At 45.5% G+C, this 8,694-nt stretch overlaps 1 protein-coding gene across 2 annotated transcripts in view; it reads left to right on the top strand.

The window, feature by feature from the left end:
* The first annotated feature begins 6,121 nt into the window (after positions 1-6,121).
* The window catches only part of b3gat1a (beta-1,3-glucuronyltransferase 1 (glucuronosyltransferase P) a), a 77,392-nt gene continuing 74,819 nt past the window's right edge, over positions 6,122-8,694 (top strand). The window contains exon 1 of one of the 2 annotated variants that reach the window (XM_037082478.1): positions 6,122-6,720. The gene's annotated coding sequence lies outside the window, so the exon portion shown is untranslated. The remainder of the gene's footprint in view (positions 6,721-8,694) is intronic. The other variant, XM_037082488.1, reaches the window with a different exon arrangement.

Genomic DNA, 8,694 nt, shown 5'->3' with positions numbered 1-8,694 from the left:
TTTAAAGCTGGGGTTTAGCGACCAATCAAATGGACTTTTGGATTGTAGAATTCATTTCTGTTGTAAATGGACAATATGATCAAAGCTAATAATAAAAACATGTCTGTCTTATGTCTGACATGTCTGTCTTGTTGTCTGTCTTATCCTGCAGTCGGATTCTTCAACTGCCCCCGCTACAGATTCTGTATTTATTGCTTTTCAGCGATGCAGGTAATTGTCATCTCGTGTTGAACAAGTCATCCATCCGGACAGGAACACGTGACGAAAGCCTGACATGTAAAGGTTTACCGATGAAGTGAAGAACGCATTTATGTCATCACAAATCAAAAAGGAATCGCGTCAGTGAGTAACTTAATTTGAACTGCATTCAGATTTCGACGAGACATGATAGATTGCCGTAATATTCACCAAAAACCTGTTGTTTTAGTGACACACTCTGTCTGGGGGATTTGTGTCAACACGCAAAGTATGTGTGCACCCAAAGCTAACTGCTGCCAAGGGACAATTTCATAACCACACACCCTTATGACATAATTTCCTACACGATGGTGATGTCAACATGACGACAGCCATCCGACTCACCGCAGATGCGCTACACCCATCTGCACAAACACTGCGAGGAGGACTCATGGATCTCCCACCCAGGACAAAAGCAGAACTGGAAAATTGTTTAATTCTCGTAATGGTCTTGCTTGTTACTATTAACGAAACTCTTCACAACATAGAGGTCAGAGCAGCTGTTTATTCTTTCCACGGTGACAATATATTTAGTCAAATACAAGCTTTACTCCCATTTCCACAGCTGCTCGCCAACGTTAGCTCCAGTCAGGACGCTCGTTTGTTATCAGGAAATGGGGCCAGTGTGACTTCGCCATCCATCAGTCTTGGGGACTACCTGTGCGGGTCACCTGGCAACACACTCACCTCCAAGTAATGATACAGCCCAAGGCCGTAGACACAGGGAAGCTATAACGCCAGCTGTTATTGGGCCAGCCACCTGCCCATGTATCAGCTTAATGTTCTTTATAGCCATCACATGGAAGCCAGTGTCATCCATCCACACCAGGGAGAGTTTGTTGTAGAGGTGTCTGCTTCAGAGACACACATGAGTCAGACATTTTGGAAAAACAGTGACAAGCTGCCACAGTCTGTGTACACTCGCCGTTATATTGGTCACAAATATGCATATTTGCACTCTCTTGTATGCAGCCTGGAGAAATAACATAATTGTGTCTGACACAGGCCTGACACTACCCCCTTTTCCATTCTCACTCTGTCGTTCCTCTTCTGTGTTAAGTGTGTGCCTCCAGGCCATCCTACAAGACAATAAAAACACAATTCTGCAAAAGTGTTGAGGCCCGTGGACTTGATTCAGAAAGCTGTTGACAACTACATTTCTGTCTAAAAGGAAGCATAAGATGATGATCAGTGTTTAGACACTGCAGGGAGTATTTATCTTCTTTGTGCAGAGACATGGGACGCTTTAAAGATGCTTCCGTGCAAACTGACATGCATGTTGGCAGTGTCTGTTGGATGTAGTTTGCTTTGCACCAGTTCAACTGGCAATGGTCGCACTTTTTGCTGTAAATTAACATTATAAAGTAAATACTGACTGCACAGTGTAATTGCTATGGAGTAATGACACCACTGGTGTTTAGATTAGTTCCCAGTAAACCTCACTTTTACTTTGCTATTTTATCTGCCACCAAGCATGAAATATCCTGGGGAAATGAAGGCGGCCTGGTGATCCAGTCAGGCTATCTGCTTATCCATCTGCTTTCACATCTCCATTACAGACTAAATACATCAAAAACAGATGTTTGCCCTTTGTCATTGGTAGTTGCGACACTAGGGAAAATGGAAAGCCAACAATACTTCCTCAGGGAAATATTGTGTGTTTCCACTTAAAACAAAAGTAAAAAGGCAAATCAATTTTTTTCAAGCCACTATAGTATTCAGTGGGTTGTAGCATATGTGCAATACAGGAAGAAAACGTAAAGCTTTGATGGGCATTTGGTTTGGTCAAAGCAAACATGCAGAAACAAACAGACTAAATGAAGACCTTAGAAATAATAACACAGCAGCAGGAAAATGACAAACAAATAAATATGTGTAGCTAGAGCAGTTTGTAACATCGGTGTGTGTCTGGCTCGCTGACAACACTTTTTTAAATGAAGCGTACCCCATTTCAGCAATACTGACTGATGAATTCTTGTATTTCAAAATGGATTTTTTTTTTGTGTGTGCGTTTGGGAAATGGATGATAGCTCCATTTATCATCCACCAAAGAAAAGCAATCATGTAACAATTCCCAACATGAGACAAGTTTGCCAGGCAAAGTAGAATCACATTTTCTGGACTCAACTCTCTTCTTCAAAGTCTGTCTGAACACCGGGTATCAATGGACCCCCAATGAGGCCAAGGGGGGGGCCTGCCCACCGGGCCTGGCTCCAGCACCGGCAGCATATTGGGGCCCCTTCCATCTGTTGCCCTTGTCCTGTGTGTTTGTGTGTGTGTGTGTGTGTGTGTGTGCACGCACACTGCCCTACTCCGCTCCCATCTCTATCATCTGCTGAACTCCGATGTCTCTCTGTTTCCCTCTTATTAGGCCTGAAAAGACACACCAGATGGCTTGTGGGGGGAAAAAAATCATTCCCCTCCAAAAGCGAAAAAAGGCACCACCCATAGCCATGGTGGAGCTCTGAAAGATTTAAGACATACATGACATACTTTTAACACACACACACACACACACACCACGTAAAGACCTCATTGGCTGATGCTTGAAATGTACGAAAAGCCCTATGTCGGTAGAAAGATTGGCAGCGGCAGATAAATCAGACGATCAAGCCTTAAGATGTATTCTTGATGGATTGACCCGACACACATGACCTTGACTCCGTGGCTACACAGTATTTCAGAACAGCCACTGTGTGTGTAATCGTGTTCTGTTCACCAACTCAATAGTCAAGTCAGGTTTATTTATAGTACTATACACGAGCATGTTTCAAAGGATTCATATATCAAACACACCGGAGCTCACATTCACGCTGCAGTCTCCAGAACACCTTACCTGCATATGAGCGCAAAGCGGAATAGGATTGAACTCCTGGACCTTTTTGTTTTTGTAATGCCTACAGCAGCAATTTTTTTCTTTCAAATTAAAACAAAGGTTAAATTGCTCTGTATTCCAATGTCTTCCATGTCTGCCCTCCCCATACTCATGCAATAAGAAAGAGAAAGTAAGTTCTCTGGTATCCCTGGCCAATTTATATCATCAGGAGACAGAACTCTTTCAAGGCAGTCCTGTTGGCTCGGGAAATGTGCAGGGAGCAGGAAAAGGAAAGCTACCAGTTCTAACACTCCAAGTTAAGCTTACACAACCAAACAGGCAAAGTGCTGAAAAACACTTGGAGAGAAGAAAGAGTCAAAGAGAGCCGAGCCGAAGAACAAAAACAGAGGAGTTGCGCAAGTGTGGTGACGCTGAGAGGAGGGAGGGGATTGCTAACTGTAAGAAGTTAGCTAAAACAACGTCAGTGCTTAAAGCAGCTTTTTAAGGAGTAGTCTGAAATTCTGGGAAATATACTTAATCACAGTGAAACAGTGAGGTAAATCTGATGATCACTACCACTCTCATGTGCAGTAAATGTTAAGCTATAACCAGCACAGGAAGACTTGAAACAGGTGGAAGTAGCTATCTTTTTGAAGATATAGACAAATCCAACTGACACTGAATCTGTTTGTGTAGTCAGTTGCTTAAAAAAAAAAAAAAAAAAAAAAAACTATAGAGATTAGTCCATACTGTATGCACACAACACCCTGATCCAGACAAAGTCAAGTTGAGTCCTGAGTCAAAGTTGTTACTGATAACATCCAGCCACTAAATGTGGCATTACATCTCCCTGTACTATTGCATTTACATCACTACACTAACGTTGTAAAAATTGTCTGCCCCATCAAACAGTTGCCAGTTTGTTGCAGTGCCTTATGATGCTTACCGTAGCGAGCTAACATTAACATCACTAACTCTAACTAGCTTTAATGAGGCAGAACAGTATGCAGGGTGCGTACCGTGACAGCCATTCTTATGCTTCTTTTCAAACAAACAGGCAACTACCAAGACTCATGGTCAGTGATGAAACCCAGGCACCATTATTAATAAACCTTGCTAGAAAAGAGGAAGTCTCTGCATCTTTCCACAAGCTCTGTAGATGTCATTATATGATTTGTCTACGTACAAAACGATATCAATATGAACTTTAAGTCAAGTCAAGTATCTTTTCCCCACCAAGATCAGGGAGAAAAGACAAGGTATATGTACCTGTCTGATACTATGAATTTAATTTGTAATTTAAATATAATATAATATCACATCACATTTAAACCATGATATATAACAACCAAATGTAAAGCATATAGGCAAATACATGAAATTGGCAAAGACAAGCCATTCCAGTCAATGTGTGTTGAGTCAAGTGAAGTCACCAGTCTTGAACTTGCAAGTCCAGGCTGCAAGTCATCAAAACAGTGACTGGAGTCAGCATCTCCACCCTGATCAGATGTGACTCCAAACACAAGCTGCCCCCTTTTTTCTTTCTCCTACACATGTCGAAGCCGCCCTGGAACACACTCATCCCTTCCTGTAAATCCCTCTGTCAAGCACCCGTGTCACACTCCTGTGTTTTTTTTTTTGTTTTTTTTTTGATTCAGCAACTTGAGTCATGAGAGTTCGAGCCGACTGACGGACCGGTGCTCAAAATACCACATGACACTTTGCAGCGAAATGTGGCGCGCGGTCGCTAGATCATCTGACGGCTTTTTCTTCAGCTTGTCCAGGCGGCTGTGCTCTCCACAGCAATTTAGACGTTTCAGCTCCCTCTTGGCTGCTGCCTGCTTTTCATCATCAAACTGTGAGGGCAAAATGAAAAAAAAAAAATAGTCTGTGAGGTTTCATATATCAGACATAATTAAAAAAACATAAATGTGCAGAGGTGTCTGTGTATGACTTTTTCACTTTTCATGTACGTGACACACTCTGGGAAACCATGTCCTCCTCTCTCCCCACGGTCTTGTTTTCCCCTCGTGCAGGGCCACCTCAGTCTTCCAGCCCTCCTCTTCCTGTCTCCCCGGCCTGGCCGAGCTCCCTCGGCGAGCCAGTTCTCCTCTCCAGGCTCAGAGGAGGTGAGCTGGCCCGAGGTGATGGTTTTTGATCCTCACACCAGACGCTGTCTCACCTCCACAGCAGACAGGCTCTTTATTCAGTGACGCCTGAAATTAGATGGTGCACTTTTTTTTTTTATAAAGAGGGATGGAAATGTCGTTGTGGAATTGGCATCGGGGTAGCCACTGCCAATCACTGGAGCTACGGTAGCATCTGGAGACGGACGCCGTGGACTTTAGGTCCTCTGTCATCCGGAGCAGGGCGACTTTTGAGCGCGTGCAACATTTTATTCTCTTTGTTCTGTCCAATATGAAACAACAATATGAAACATTTCCCTGTGCGTCTCTGCATGCGTGCTGTTGTGCCAGTCAGTCATGCACGAGGGAAAGCTTTGTCTGTGTGACACAGTTGCAGCTCGTCCAGAATTAATTCACCTCTGCCAAAACCAACATATGCTCTTGTCTTATACAGCCATTCTGCGTGTGTCCAGAGCTGTTGCCTTTAAACGTCTTTGTCAGGGATGAAGGATCTGTGCGGTGAGGTCATGTGTGTCTGCAAATAGAAGGGTAGGACTTGTACAGTTTGTCACTTGGTGAGACTGACTGTACAGTTATTGCACACACACACACACACACACACACACACAAGAAAGAGAACTGGACTCCCTCTCTCTCTCTCTCTTCTCTGTCTTTGGCCACGTCCTCTTCTTTAACACCTCTTCTCCACCTCCATCTCCCTCCTCTCCCTCTCTCTCTGAGCAACTCCCCCTTCCCTTTCCTCTCACTCCCCCCCCCCTCCTCTTTCAGTGCTGCAGCCCACCCTGCTCCGAGCTTTAATGGTACATGCCATTAGAAAGCCCATCTCCGGGAGGGGAGGAGGGGAAGAAGGGAGGAGGGGGAGGAGGGTGGTCTCAATCTCGGTGGAGAGGCTACTTTAGTCCCCCCCAGCATAAGCACATTCACAGATGTCTCTGCACGCGTAGAGCCATCTCACCCGTCACGACAGAGCAGCCTGCCCCTGTGTGAAGCGGCGAGGCGCGGACACAGAGAGGAAAGCGGAAAGGGACAAGAGACAGAGAGAGAGAGAGAGAGGGAGAGACACACACACAAAGAGAGAGGTAGAGAGGAGAAGGGGAGGGAGGCAGAGCGAGAGAAAGAAGAGGTGAGGAGCGCATACATCGCTGCCACTCTGACGTCTCCCCTTCATGCGCCTGTTTCAGCTGGTGTGAGCGCAAGCAGAGGAGAGAAGGAAAGGGAGGTCCTCTCTGTCCTCTCTTTGCTTTCGATTCCCTCCTCTTTTTTTCCCTTTTTTCTTTTTTTTTTTTTTTTTTTAATCTCCATCAATCCAAGGCATGAAGGCATGAAGGCGGGTGTCAGCTGGCACGGCAGAATAAAAGGAAAGGGATGCTGTGAAAGCCGCCTCTCTTTCGACAAGGGACAAGGAAGAGGAAGTGGGGGACAACACACGGCGGGGACAAAAACAGGATTTCTAGAATGAATGGGAGTCCTTCTGCCGCATGCGCTGGGAATAGCAGTCTCACACTGAAGTCTCTGAACGAGGTAAAGAAAAAAAAGATTAATGATACCACTTTATCTTGCCTTCCCCCCCCCTCACAGCCCGATTGGTCGACGGGGTCAGATAAACATCTCGGAGGGACTTGAAAGCATGCACATGAGCCTGACAGGGATGAGACAATTTCCATGCTGATCAGGTCTGGAACAGCAGAGGGGGAGATTGCCATCTTTTGTCCCCGGGTCGCAGCGTGTGTGCAGCGGCATGGTGGAAGTGAGGGGGAAATCTATGCATGTTGCATGCCGCAGAGAGGCAGCATGAGCTGGGGTGGTGGGGGGAGAGAGAGAGAGAAGAGTCGGTGCTGGCGCGCCTGATGAAAAGAATCGCCGATAATCCTCATGATGAGTGTTTGGCCGCGGAGGCACCAGAGGAGGCACGGGGAGATATCCTCCTCTCAACTGACCGGCAAAAGGTCCAATTAGAATTTAGGTTGAGTGAGTTCGGCTGATGAATGTAAATCAAATTCACGTTTTTCATCAATATTGATTTGGTCTCCAGTGGTACATGTTAAAAATCATGTATGTAAAAAATGAGTGAAGACTCAGAAAAAAAAGGGGGGTAAGGGGGTAGCTGAGGACTAGAATGAAATGCAGCATGTGTGTGTGTGCTGTGCCTGTGTGTTTGTGTGTTTTCTAAAGCAAAGTCTGACAGAACACTTTCAGTAGTGGCCCTGGGGAGCCATACACTACCTTCCAGACAGAAAATAACAAGTTGTCCACAGGAACGAACAGGAAAGGGGGCACTGGCTCGAGAAAAAGGAAAGCTTGAGTCGGAGTTTAGTGGGCTCTACGTTCTCATTTCAGACACCTTACCCACGAAAGTCCTGGCTGCCGGTGAAAAGATGCAGCGCTGGTGGTTTCTTTCCTCTCGACCAGCAGGTGCACTAACAACTCCTCTGCGAAGAGGGAACAGCAGCACTTTGTTTAAAACCAGTGCTCCGCGCGGACGGCACATTCTGGGTGTGCGTGAATGTACGTGTGAAAACAAGCGTTGGCAGCGTCAGCCTCGCGAGGGCTCGGTGCTTTCAGTAGTCTCAGTGGAAACTCTTGCACAGCAATGTTACGGTGCCAAAGGTCTGGGCTCCGGTCCGAAAAGTCCTTGCTCATGTGTCAAGACACATCAACCCGACTCTCTCCCTGGAAGTTCTGACTGGTCCAGGCTGACACCCATCGTGACATCAGGCATTCTGGGAAAATGTCTCTGAGGCTTATATTTTCACAAATAAGCGCTGTCTCTCATAAAAAAAAAAAAAAAAAAACAAATTAAAAAATAGAGAGAGAGAAGAAGGCGATACTGTCACAGTCATTTTTGTGGATTTTTTGCTGAGAAAACAGTTTGATAGCTACTTTTACATCATGACTTTCTGTGGGCAAATGCACCCCGACCTCTGGTCACCACAGGGCTCTGTACCTGTATTAATCACAAGACCACAGATTCCCCCTTCAACAACTGAATTAACCACGTGCACTCCTCCCTTTCTAAACTCCTCATCTGCTCCTTCCTTGACGGCAGCAACACCTGGCGCCCGTTCCTCAGCCTGTACGGTCGGATCGCATGCGACGAAGCAGCCCCCAGCTGTTTTTCTCACGCGGGTGTTAGTATGCCTCTATAGCGCTGCACTCTGTGACCATGTATATATTTAGTTTCTGCCCGGTCTGGCGATGTCAGCAAATAGCATCCAGATCTAATTTGTGGAAGCTTGTCATTTCACTCTGTGTCCGCGCTGCCGCCCCCCCCTACCAGCCTTGACCATACAATACACCGACTGCTGAGGGGACAGAAATACACACTTATGATGTGGCTGCATTTCTGCCACTGAAGCTCGTGAGTTACAGTTTGGAATAGAGAGAATCTGTTGGCACCACTGTATACAAGGCATACTTACAGTATAACATATAAATTGTGATTCATATCCTTTTGGATATTTAACAAGTCTTTTTACTATAATAATGCAATAAATA

The sequence above is a fragment of the Acanthopagrus latus genome, chromosome 2 (assembly GCF_904848185.1).
Source record: "Acanthopagrus latus isolate v.2019 chromosome 2, fAcaLat1.1, whole genome shotgun sequence".
In the NCBI taxonomy this organism is placed as follows: Eukaryota; Metazoa; Chordata; class Actinopteri; order Spariformes; family Sparidae; genus Acanthopagrus; species Acanthopagrus latus.
Note: the sequence above shows the minus strand (reverse complement) of the source record. Positions and strands in the feature narration are given on the sequence as shown.